The sequence below is a fragment of the Phalacrocorax aristotelis genome, chromosome 7 (genome assembly GCF_949628215.1).
Source record: "Phalacrocorax aristotelis chromosome 7, bGulAri2.1, whole genome shotgun sequence".
In the NCBI taxonomy this organism is placed as follows: Eukaryota; Metazoa; Chordata; class Aves; order Suliformes; family Phalacrocoracidae; genus Phalacrocorax; species Phalacrocorax aristotelis.
In genome coordinates, this window is record NC_134282.1 from 6,090,256 (window position 1) to 6,103,570 (window position 13,315).

General features: G+C 36.7%; 1 long non-coding RNA gene across 1 annotated transcript; it reads right to left on the reverse strand.

The window, feature by feature from the left end:
* Positions 1–2,166: 2,166 nt before the first annotated feature.
* Positions 2,167–9,872, reverse strand: LOC142059486 (uncharacterized). The gene is made up of 3 exons (XR_012661378.1): positions 9,805–9,872; positions 6,649–6,750; positions 2,167–4,247 (listed from the first exon to the last, which is right to left on the reverse strand). It is a non-coding gene; the product is annotated as an uncharacterized LOC142059486 (long non-coding RNA).
* Between the last annotated feature and the right edge of the window lie 3,443 nt (positions 9,873–13,315).

The following is a 13,315-nucleotide window of genomic DNA, read 5'->3' on the forward strand; positions in this document are numbered from 1 at the left end:
GAAAATCTAATATCCATGAAATGTTTTAATGCATACAGGCATACATTTACAGATACTTTCCACAACTGTTTTACACAAATATTTTTTATTTGTTAAATACAGAGGTCAGTTGAAATACTGCAAAGTAAAATGCACAGTAAAGGGAAATGAGAGGATAAATTCATTAATAAAATGAGTTTGACAGTTTAATTAATGAAGATTGTTTTTTTACATGAGTTAAGCCTTCCATGCACTGTCTTGTAGTATTTGAAAAAGTTTACTGACAGGTCCCAATGCCAATTCCTTATGCCTTTGATAAAAGACCCATAATACAATTTATTCTGGATCCTAACTGGTTTTGTCCAGTATGTAAGTTTGTCAAACATTTAATATGGTATTCACAGACTTGCAGCAATAACTCCTCCCAGTTGGCATTTGTTTTAGGAGCACACAAAACAAAAGCATGGGAATTAAAATGCCATCACTGGTACTGAGAGCAGGAATCTGAAAAGTTTTCTCTCTCTAGGGATCCGCAGGAAGAGTAGATCTTGTCTATAGTTGCTACCTGTGACACTTGATGCTCCTGTCTCTAAGGGCTTGTCTGGTTGGAGACACTTGGCTAGCTCATGTTAATTTTACTGAGGTGTCAAAGTTAATGAACATCAATAAAACTTGTCTGGATACTCTCATTCAGGAAAAATTAAGACTAATGAGAACTGAGGTGCAAAGATCCAAGCCTGACTTTTGAGGGAAGCATGTACTTTGTATTTTGTATTCCATGTGCTGTAATGTGTTCAGGGCTTTATGCTTCCAGGTGAATTGAATACACTTCCTGCTTTGGCAGACGTTCAGGGTACAGGCAGTAGTTCTGTTGAAATCTGACTAGATGGAAAAACTAGCATGAGAAGGGAAAAGGTTCTGTTATCTTCAATAATTATCAACAGCTGTTAGTGTAGGAAGAAATGGTCTGATCAGCTGAGTAGGAGTTTTGTCTAACTTTCAGGGGAACAGGAAGTAATGCTGAGTGCTTTTCAAAAATCCCATTCCTAGTGAATCAAGGTTTGCCTTTTCTGAGTGAGTAAATATGTTGATCTTCTTTCTCTGCTTCAAATTACTCTCTCCCCCTAAATGCAGCTCCAGTTATAGGATCAATTTCCTATGAATCTGGACCAGAATTTTCACTTATAAATAAAAATAAAGAGATGGAACTTGTACTTAAGGCTCCTCTAAGGAACCATTTCATAGCTTAGTATGGCAGAAACATGCTATATGAATTCTCTCACTTTCCCATGGCCCAGAATATTACTACTGTCCTGATTTCAGGGTAATTCATGGTCAGCCCATGCTTTTTGTCACACCAAGCTGAACCCTCTGTTCAGAATCCATCTCTAGTTTATGTATGCCTCCGTATCTGGAAGCTCCTTCTTCTGAGGGGCTTTAATTGGCATCTGATTTAACTATATTTGAAGGAAGTCAAGCATTGCAGATCCCTGACTCTCTTAACCGAGTCAGAGCCTTCCATACCACGGAACAGTTACAAGTGCGCTGCAGATTAGAGGTGCAACATTATTGTTAACAGGAGTGGTACATTAAATCCACTGTGTGCAATGATTGTACTAATAAAATGCATTACTCAGAGTTTTAAATCCTCAATCTAGAAATTCAATTAATTTCCAGGGAATCCAATTTTGTAATACAAGAACTTTGCTCATCTGCTGTCACCTTGTAAAGCTTCAGCATCTCACACTCTCGTAGAATGAATTTTGTATACAAACATGCCATGAAAGTCTTGGCTTAAGATGTGTGTTTGTAATTTCTGAGGCAGGAGTGTAGCCTTGTTTAAAGACAGAATGTGAAATAGAAGTTCCAAACCCATGCATTACCTATAAGCACCCCAGCTCCCACCACAACCTCCTGTTTATCTCAGAAGGTCTGGCAGTACCCCATCCTCCATTCATTTTATGTAGACTCGTTCCCTGCAATTCTACTCATCTAATTGCATATTTTCATCAGTGATGTCTTATTTTACACCAACGGATTTCTTTTAATTTTCACATAACAACGCTCTGATTTTTTAGTTTCAATCCATTGCTTATAGATCTGCACAAAACAGACAAAGCACAGTGTATTATTCACTTAAAAGATACCATGGACTTACAAACCTTGCTGAACCAGGACCTAAAACAGAGCAGCTGAAGCCCACTGTATTTTAGATAGTTTTATTAGAATCAGCCCTGGTCTGCAATAATTTTGTTAGGGGTGAAAGTTCTAAATATATTATGAAGCCAAATGCTTATTACAGCTAAAGATTTCTAATGGTTAGAACCTGTGAGAAAACACTTTATGTCTGATTCAGAGAAGAAAGAAAGAAAGGCAAATTTGTTTTAACATATGAGAAGTAAAATATTTTAGGCATTTAAATAAAACTGTATTCTCTTAAACAACTTCTAAGCTTTTCTATCTAATTTATAAACACCCTCAAGCAATTCTTTTACTTTCAACATGGGAAGATGGAAGGATGGACAAAAAGCTCCTGAGTGCTTTATTAGCTGCCTGCTATTCTTGGAATGGTAATCAATAAAAAATATTTCTCATAAAGTAAATTTAATATTTCACCAGTAAAAAGTGATTATATTTTTTTCTCATGACTGACCTTAATAACTCTCAAACTCTGAAGGCACTTGTGATGCCTATGAGTTATGAAACTTTCATACTCATGAAAAAAATATAATAATCACCCTTCACTGTTGAGATATACTATAGAACGCGTATTAAGTCAGTAAAAGGCATGAATTCTCTTGTGACTTCACTTCTTGGTGAGTTGACTATGCCAAAAAATTAGATACCTGTTTCACTTTGCTTTTACCTCAGGATAAGGCAATGAGAGCATTAAATAACTAAAGTAAAATTTCAGAGTCCTTCTTATAGTGAAGACTGGTGCATAGCTGCATGATGACATTTAGGAAGGAATATAGTTTAAGGACACTACTGGACCTGTATTACCTTCTGCTCAGCAGAATAATGTGATACTACACTTACATTTATTCAGGAGATTTCTTGCCTGATTACTTTTAGTTTCCGAGCGGCCAACATTACATGCTACATTGGCTCACAAGAACAAGGGTCTCCTGGGAATATCTGAGCATGACCCCAGACAGTGATATGTGATTTATGATACTTATATGGTAACACCGTGCTCCAAAACATCATTCAGCGTGTAACAGAATGATATTCAGTACACAGGTTATTTTGATCTCAGAGTGCAGGAGACAATAAAGATCAGTGCATAGCCATAATTATATTTTGTTTTCTAGTTGCTGTTGGTCGAATGCAGTTTTCTGGTGGTTCATACACAAGCCATTAGAAGTGCCCTGAAAGTTCAAGAAGGTGAGAGGACAAGGACTGTGACAAAGGTGAAGGTATGAGTCATTACCTTACTAAATTTGTAGCACTGCTGAGTGGGAGAGAGCCTTAAAAACATGAGTTCGGTGTAGATAAAATAAAGCTTAAATTATTAGCGAGATATTTAGAAAGAAGGGGCACAGATGCTGGACAAAATGTGGGAAACAGTGCTGGATCCTGTTGATAGATCTGATGGTGGCTTTGGGGCTGTCTTGAAAGGTGTTGAAAGTTATCATGATAAAATATCAAGATTTGATAGCAAGGGTGATAGCTGGTTAGAATCCATCCGTGTACTCGATGTCCAATATAGGTCTCTCATAAAAACCATTCTGCCTCACAAAAGTTCAAAAAGCTAGGATTTTTAAATCTAATTTAAAGTGTTTTTTCACTTTCACCTACAGGGGTGAGAAAGCCTATTTCTTTAGTTAAAGTAGATCTAAGCCTGTACAGAACATATTTTGGTTTACAGCTAATGAGTTTTACTGAACTAAGGCAGAACTCTTGCTTGAGATCAACCGCTTCAAGAAAAGAGCCTTACCAATTCCCAACGCAAACGTAGCCATGCATTGTATTGTGACTAACAGCCTGAATGGTAATAATCCATACGAGCATTCCCCATATATATTATTTATTATATTCATTTTTACTTTGAACAATATCATTATATTTTTCCAAAAAAGGGTACCATGATTTAACATCATCTAGCATCTGTCAGTATGTTCTAGAAGAACGGATTTGTACAGGTGGCTACAGGATTTCAATTATATTTTCCTAAAGCCTAGGGGTGGAATGAAGTAAGGTAGAGCTTAAATCAGATGCTTCAGAAATGTCCTCCAACAGCACTTAAAATTTCATTTTCTAGAAACCTGAGAAAAAAATTCACAAATAAGAAAACAAAACAGGAACAATATTTCATAAATTTTAAGCAATAAGTCCTAGGCTTAGATTTTTCAGAAAAGTTCAAATTCCATTTCAGCACTAAAATGCGTTCCAGACCCCGCAATATTTGGTATCAGTGAGAAAAATTCCTTCTTGTAACTAGGTCATGTTTGATGCCTTTGCATGTCCTCATGGTCAGGAGAGCTCCATGTCCTCATGCTGCACTCATTGACAAAAGCTGGTAATAGGACCTAGGGTACATTGTACTTTAAAAATCTGTTTGCTCTTTACATGCCTACTTAGGGCAAAGTTTCTTTAGGGCAGAAGTATGTTAAAGGGAGAAGTATCTTTCCTGGACACCTAAACAAAGGTTTATGAGTCTAGGGCTATACGCTTGCTCCTTTCTCTTAATGAGACTTTAATTTTTCACCTTACCTTGTTTAAATATGTTGAGCAGTGGGTAATTCTTTCTAAAACTGAAATTAGATTTATAAAGATTAGATTAACATAAAAGCTCAACTGGTCTGTTTATGAAATTGTTGATTTAGAGCTGGAATCCCTTTTATGTTAATCAAGATAAATTTTCATTTTGCCTCAAGACTTTGTCCTCACCAAATGTATTGTCATTGTGTAATTTCGTATTGTTTTTGAAATTTAGTAGTGTCTATCAAATAGAAAATCTGTGGTTTCTAAGCTTCCATTTGAAAATACACTTCAAGTTTTTTCCAGCTGTGATAATAGCTTTCTCTATTTAAAGTAGGGCAATATATTGCTAGTGTGTAAACCAGGACCGCAGGGAGCTATCTACAGGGCAACCGACTGAAATGGCGTCACTAACCTATGTACCACGAGACTGTCATTTTCCTTCCAGGGCATTACTTTCTTACCCTCGCCAGTTCAAGCTATACTCTTTTTATTTACATATTCCCTAGGTGTAAGAAGCCATACAGTTAATGGTTGTATGTGCAGTTCTGTATTTAGATTTTGGTAAAGGCTTACAGCACCTTAGAAAAAGAATTATTATCAGTATTCTTTTATGGTAAACACAGTTTGATATCTGCACAGACTTCATGAGCAAAAGCCAAATGCAATTAAGACAAGGACCATTTATTAACATGCTACTCCTTTTTGTAAACAAGTAACTCGTATCTTGCAAAGAACTTATGCAGAAACTTAGACAAGGCTAGTTAAGATAAGAAGAAATAGCAGACAATTCCTTTTACAACAATAAATGAAGTAAGTTTTCCCTATAAAATAAGATAAAGGAGTAGTCACGGAATTTAGCCGCATAAATGACACCTTTTAAACTAATGTATTTTTTCCATGGTTTAATTCTGCCACCTTTCATTTAGCTGGACACCTTTATTATGCAAGCAGGTTTCTTTGGGAACGAATAAGTAGTGAGATAATGCTCAGAGGAATCAATCTTCGCTTGTGCTTTTACATCTGCTTCTAGCAAGGCACAGATTAGGCTCAGATCTTCTTCACAGTGTCACATCGGTGCCAGCCACCGTTCTAATGCAGAAATACATGCTTTGCCATCTTAGCAGCCTGACACTTTTCTGCTGCTGTTTCTTTAATTATTTTTTCTTAAATTCCTTTTTAAAGAAAAGAGTCACAGCAAATAGAGCTTATTATGAGCTCTAGAAGTCAACAGGTCCTATTCTGATGTTAGAAGGGAGAGAAAAATAGAATACAAAAGACAGAAATCCAAAAATTACTGAATTTTAACAGGGCTTCAGAAGACCACACTTCAGTGCTGAAAAGGACTTTTCACTCTCGACACAGGATAGTGCCTTTGAAATCCAGGAGGTAAATGAAGCATTGACTGGGGACATCTACCATTCTCATCACAGCTGCTACCGCATCATGGAGAGTATTGCTAGCACAATGGAAAAAGAAATTAACGGCCCATCTGTGCGATGTAGTCTGTACTGTCTGCTCGTGGTTGATTAGTGAGAGAAAATGGACTCGTGCTAATGTTAGGGTACAGTTCTGGAATGGGGAAGCCCCAGATTCAAGGTCCTCCTCTGGCTGATTAGGGGGAGAGCTTTTACTGCTGTTTCAGTATATATCAGTATTTCAGCCCTGTTTCATTGCTACTCCGCAGCTGCACTGCTTTCAGTTACCCAGCTTTGAGTTTGCCCTCACCAAGCCAAGTAGTTTGGACCACTGAGCTCATGCCGTGAGACTAACTTAATCTCTGCAACTTTTATTAGTTATATCCACCCTTTAGCAGCAATGTGCCAAGGCTAGCAGCCTGACATGCTTTTAACTCCACTACAACAGATCCTTTCATTATATGTATTTCACCGAATTCATTTTCATGCCCAGAAGAACCTTAGAGGCTCTGGTCTTTCAGTATTTGTACTGCACTCATTGAATTACCTGTAGCTTTGATGCCGGAAAACAGGAGCCTGTGTTTCATGAGTCCAGGAAGCTTCAGCACTTTTAATTGACTTTTTTTCTTTTCTGCTTCTTTCAAAAATACTAAGAGGGTTTGGAAGGGGAGAGAGGGAAAGCATATTAGTTTTTATTCTTATATAAAGCAAAGAGCACATGAAATTGTTGACTGATTTTACTCACCTGAAGGTACCCATTTCAACATCCATTCCTATTCTATACAGTTATATTTCCATTAATATATTTTTATGTGTTTCTTTACCTTTTGGTGATGAACGAAAGAAAAGCCTGAAGCCTAGTTACTCTGAGATGGAATTGCCATTTTGTTTTCAGTATTTACAGGGACTGGTAAGACGAGACACCCCCCACATCCTACAGAAGCAGACAGTACTAAAAGGTCATTTTTGACTACAGGTGGGAGTTAGAGAAATCATGTGAAATATGAAGCCGTTATATGTCAATCAGTGTAACTTACTGATCTTACAGTGCAAACTTTGTCTGGGTTGAGCCACAGACAAGGGAAACACTTGTCCTTGCTACTCTTCAACCAAAGGTCTTTTTCCCTGTTTTCACTCTGCATTAGCCACTTCCGTTGCTGCTTCTAACAGACGTTATATTTTTGACATTTCCCTCTGTTAGCAGCAAGACCGGGGGACTATGATCCCTCAAATACAGTTTCCATCTAAATACTACTGCTGGGTAACTGCACTCCACTTCTGAAGCCTCGTTTCATAATTACAGTTTTAAATCTCTTCCTTCAAGTCCACATGGTGTATTACTTGCTTTAGGAGACTGGATAAAAATATATAAAAATTAAAAGAGCATAATTTGCTTAAAGTCCAGTTGAAAGAATTGATCCCAGTTGTTTAAGTTTTCAGTTAAAGCTCTGTCGAAGTCACTTTTAGTATTATAAAAATCAAGTAACCAACTAATGAAAAAGAAATAGAAGAAATTAGAGTGAAAATGAATTTAATTTTTTTGGTTGAAAAAAATTTCCAAGCTAAAACCATAGTGTCTCTAGGGCAAATCAGGTTAAAACAAGTCTTTTGCAGTTGACTATTAATCATTTGGAACTTGGTTCTTTGAGTGGTCAGGAATAATTTTCTCTGGATTATGTGATTAATGAGATCGAAGAGTTCATTATTGGTTTAAATAAAAGCTAGCAAGTTCTATTATCCTGCATGCAAAAAGAACAGGTCTCCCGTTATCTTCCACCAGTTCAAGACTCTCCCAAAAAAGTGCCCTGTGCACTTTAATTAGTTATGTATCAAAGTAATTTTTCTCTAGAAGGCAAAAAAAAAAAAAGGCAAAGCGGCGCACTTTGCTCTCAGCTGTGCCAATGATGACTTAGTGAAATTAGTGGGGTTATTCAGCTCTGTCCAGGGACAGAATTGAGGCCATGAGGACATGGAACTTCTTGACATTTGGGATTGTTTTATTTGCTTCTGTTAGTCTCTGAACATAGAAGGACTGGCATTTTACATCTTCCTTTTTCTCACCCACCCACTTGCGTTTCCTGATTTTGATTCATCTCATTGTTTTCACTGGCAGCCGTGAAAGGAAACTGCTGTTCTTGTTAGACAAAAGAGAATAAAATGGCCTCTCTTGGGTGGCTGCAACTCCGGAGGAGCCTCTTGTAGCCCGAGCGCTGTGTGAGCACCCATCTTGGCTTTGGGAATCACTCCAGGGATGCACTTTTTTCTCCCTCCAGTTGTAACCTACAGATATGGGGCTTTTTCCCTTGCAGATTTGTTTATAAGTGCCAAGTTGTTGTTCTTATTACCCTTTCAGCTGGACAAAACTTCTCAGAATTATATTCTCCATGGTATTTTATTCTGGATTACAAAGGGTTTTTCCAAGGTGTTGTAGGAAAAAGAAATGGAAATCATCACACAGCTTATATTGCATCACATTTATTTTTAAGATCTTAGAGCTAACATTGCAATAAAAGCAAAAAGAAATTAATCATAGTCACATTCCCACATTATATTCAATATGTTAGGAGATATTTCTATGTCTGACTTACATTTAGAGAGTGTAGATTCATGAATTAATGCCTTTTATGCTGGTTCTTTTCTAAGGAGTTTATGTGACATTTCTTCACTTGTCTTTCTGAGTCCTTCTGATAATAATTATGTGAGTCTGTGAGGTATTAATCTGAACGTATGTGGAAAAAATAGTGAGCTGATCCGATGTTTTTTAACAAATAAGCCTGACTATTCCTAGTTCCATGTAATTTATCACTTTAGCTGCCACAATCTGATCTTTGCATTGCTAAAACAGTCAGATAAAATAATCAGTAGAGAAAGGCAGCCATCTCCAAAACCCGAGTCTAAGATCAAATCTGGCTTTTTATAGAAGTGTATGGCAGATATGAAATTAATATTATTCTAATCTGTTATAAAAATGAAAGAAGAAAAGAAGTTGAATGTGAATGGAATGAAAAATATTTCTTAAATGCAACTGGAGAGTTACACTTTAAAAGCATTTGAATGATTTTGAAGTCTAAGGACCAGATTTTAAAAGTGTTTATGAACTCATTTCTTATTAAAACGCTGAAAGTTAACAATAATGTACTATTTAGTCCTGGAGAGAAGAAATGGTCCATATAGGAATCAGGGCATGAAATTCTGTGTCTTGCATTGGCTCACACTCTGTGGTCAGTGCTCCCCCTACTATTTATAGCTGAACCTATGATATTTATTTAAAGACTTACTGAAAAGTGTCAGCTTACTATTCTGTTTAATCAAGATTTTGACTGACCCAAATACCTTCATAAAATTATTTATATCACTTATTATTTTTTACAAACAAAAGGTTATAAAGGAACATATGTGTTCTGCAATAATACAAAGTGGAAAGCCAACCCAACAAATCCTTAACAAGAAAAAAAAAATCCAACTGAGGTTAATGTAATTTCAAATGGACTTAAAAAATTTACATTTTGTTCTAACCTAAACATTTATATCTTCTTCTTGTTACTATCACAGTTTTCTTTGTCAAAAAAAAAAAAAATCAAAAAGTGTGGTTAAAAGCAGGAAAAATACCTTTTGTAGTAAATTAAATTTAGAGTATTTGCTTAGTTCTCAATTAAATTGTTGTTTCACTTTGATTCTTCAAGAATCTGCGGGACTGACTTACTTTCTCCTTTCTGCTTCTCTATGACCAGCTACGCTGTACTCTCATCTGCCTTGTCTGAGGCGCACTACTGGCTGCTGCAGGCTTTAATGATTGCCCTTAAATTTAAAGTGCCTCCTAGGGCAATTTGCTAACGTAGCTGACACGACTGTCCTCAACAAAACAAAGTGCTTGTATCAACAGGGTTATCATGCCAGCTAAAAAATGTCTTGTTCAGAACTGCTGGTGCTTCCTTTCTTAGGGGCACGGTCTTAATAACACATGGCTTTAATCAGACCTGGACAAAGTGTTGACAAGGCATTAGCTGCTCCACAGACCTCTGTGTTCAGGCAGAAGTTGGAATTTTTTCTTAAATGAGGAATGTAAAAGATTCAGTCAAAGGGACCTTCCTATGAAGTACCATGACACCTTCTGTATTAAAGAGAGCATTTTCATACAAAACCGTCATGTCCGCTCTATGAAGGAGATCCGGTGTCCCGCGTTATGAAGATACTCACATAAATGTCCTGTCAATTATGACAATACAAAGTAATCAAAATGAAAATTAAAACCATAATGAATTGTGGATTACATGCAGCAAAACAACTGAAATATAATTACATTTCACAGACTGAGTAAAGGAGGTCTAGAAAAATCATGGCCTGAGAATGTGGTTAGTCTCTTAAAAAAATTACCATTTTACACTCAGTGTCTACAGCAACACTAAAGCTATAAAGTCCAAGACTCCTTTTCCTTTCTGTGTTAGGCTGTGCTGCCTACCCAAATTAGTTTCTTCTGAGAAAGTTACTGCTACAGCTGTACCACAAACACCGGTCATTTCTTTCCTTGTAGAACAGTCACTGTATCTCTAAAGGAGTCATTATGCATATGTGTTAATTAAGCTAGTGTAAGTTCACTTGTGAGCACATCTTTGCTCTCTTTAGGCACCCAGCAGTTCTGAAAAATGAAATCATCCCTTGTTTTACCTAAAGGAATAAGGAACCGAAGCACACATGCATCTTACGGCACATACATTTAAAGAGCTATATTATAAACACAGTTAACTTTTTCAGAATACATTTAATCCAATTAGTGCATAGTTCAGTGACTTCACAAAAGTCACTGTTTGTTCCATTGAGCTTAATGTTTTGTAGCAACACTTTTGAAATATGAGCGAATTTTGCTGGTTTGTCAAAAATAACTTCCCCTTTTTGTAATTTTTAGAAATATAATTGACATGTCTCTCCAGTCACTTGGGATTCTCAAGAGAATTCTTCTAAGTGTTTCCCCAAATTCTAAACTTTCTGTGTTTTCCCTAGCACACATATTGGGATGTTAAAAGTATTGCAAAGTTTATGCATCTCTGATTTATCAAGGTTCAATCCTGTGCATGTTTCTGGAAAGAAAATCTGTGCCCCCAGTAGCACGTGGTACAAAAAACCCGTACTGTTCTCAAGGTCGTCATGCAAAGCTATGCATGTACGTCCCTGTGGTTGCAGGGATATTTTTAATTAAGAGAGACTAAAACATGCATGGTGCATGGTAGTAGGAGGTAGCATTTTCTTAGATTCCCCTATAGCTGGTTGCGTATTGTAAAGTTTACCAAACCCTAGGCAACCATGAATTAATTTCCTATGAAGAGAGGTGATTTGAGTTCCACCTAAGTTTGCATCTTTAGAGATATGACCAACATTTTTCATACCCTAAAGCGCTTGATCTAAACAGAAAGGATTTTTTTAAGAAACTCATGTGCTCCAATGCAAGAGTTTTTTCTGCAGGTTGGTTGAGGTAGCTGACTCGATAGCTTAATCAGCTTTTCTGTCCTACAGTTATGACCTTGACTACTTTTTTGAAGATTGTGGTGGTCATCCTTCGAGGAACTACGGACGTTACAAAAGGTCCATTTTCAAGGAATTCAAAGGGAAGGTAGAGGGGAAATTGTGATTTGCACTGCTAGAGATTACATGAAGTCCTATAGAATATGTGTGAAAAACTACCTTTTATTCATTAAAATGTTACCTATTGATCCCTCCCTCACATCTCCAGGGCAGCCTCAGCATTTTTTTATAAAAATGTCTGAAAATGCTCTTCTGACCAAGAGCTGAAGTGAAGAAAGAACACCCAAACCCTGATTAAATGATGCTAAATTCTCCTTGCCTACAGTATGTCTTGAACCACTATAGTGTTCTATTTCAACTAAATTTGCCTTTTTTTGCCAATGCAAAACCTACTTAAATTGGTCCAAGGCAATAATTTCTTTATTCCCTCTTCCCCCAGTAATTATGCTACAAAATCTTCCCTTGTATATAGTGTAAATTCAGCCAAAATTGAACTGTCCATCATTTCACAATAGGTTATGCAGGAGATATTAAATGTGAAAATGGCAAAGCTGAAAGGATATTGTAAAATGTAAAAAAAAGAGACTGTCACAGTGTATGCAATTAGAAGTTCAAACTGGAGCATGTTTTGCTCATGGAAACTTCAGTCGAGGTGACGCAGCAGAGAGTTGTTATAGAGAAGTTTACCTATGGTGCGGTTAGGAGAGCTTCTCAGCCAGTTTTCCAGTTCAGTGTTAGAAACTAGTAGAGTTTCTAGTTAAACAAAGAGAACATTGTGTAAATATATCCTAAGATTATGTATTTTATGCGAGCTTGATTGCCTTTTTTAATTGCAGTAGAATCGTTAAACATATCTGCTTAGTGTAATTATATTTTTTAATTACATCCAAATTCTTGGTATTAGACAAGAATTCTGATGTCACATTTACAGTTCATTAGATTCATAATTAAAGTGCAACTAGACTAGTGAATTAGAGAATAATTAATTTGGAAAAGCATTTTATTTCGTTGCTTCTGTAACAGGCTAGGCTAGGTTTCTACAAATGACTTGTACATGTAACAACTACAAAAGCTCATTGCAACAGGAGGATTTCATCCCACTACTAACATGGTCATGGATATAAGACTAATACATAATACATTTTAAAAATCCCTGTGGTGTGAATGTTACAGATATGCCTCCACCTCAGTCTCACAGATTTTTAAAACAATACTACCATGCAGAAAGAATAAAACAGTGAGGTACCAATGTTACATGAAAACTCGATAAATATAAATAGGATCTCATTTTTTTCAGACTACTTGGTTAAATCAGGCAATGAAACAGGACAGAACCCAGTGCTAACTTGTCCATGTTTGGTGACTGTTTGTTCTAAGCCAAAACACATATTCTGCCCTAGGATTTCTGCTCTAAAGGTAAAAATGAATAAATAACAACAAATTGGTGTTTGGGAAGGATGGTGGGGAGTACATAGTCTGCATAAGAGAAATTTTGTGTCTAGACATGGTATGTGTGATGAAAATTCAATACACTAAACCCGTAGACTGGATTTTTCATCTCTTAGCAAGGACAGGATTGATAAGGAACAGTGAGAACACATTTTTCTCAGGACTCCTTTGGTTCCCTTTTGCGACCCCAAAGGGCTGCAGCCCTGACCACTGAGCTTCATATTGTGGAAGTGCTTCAGTACACAGAT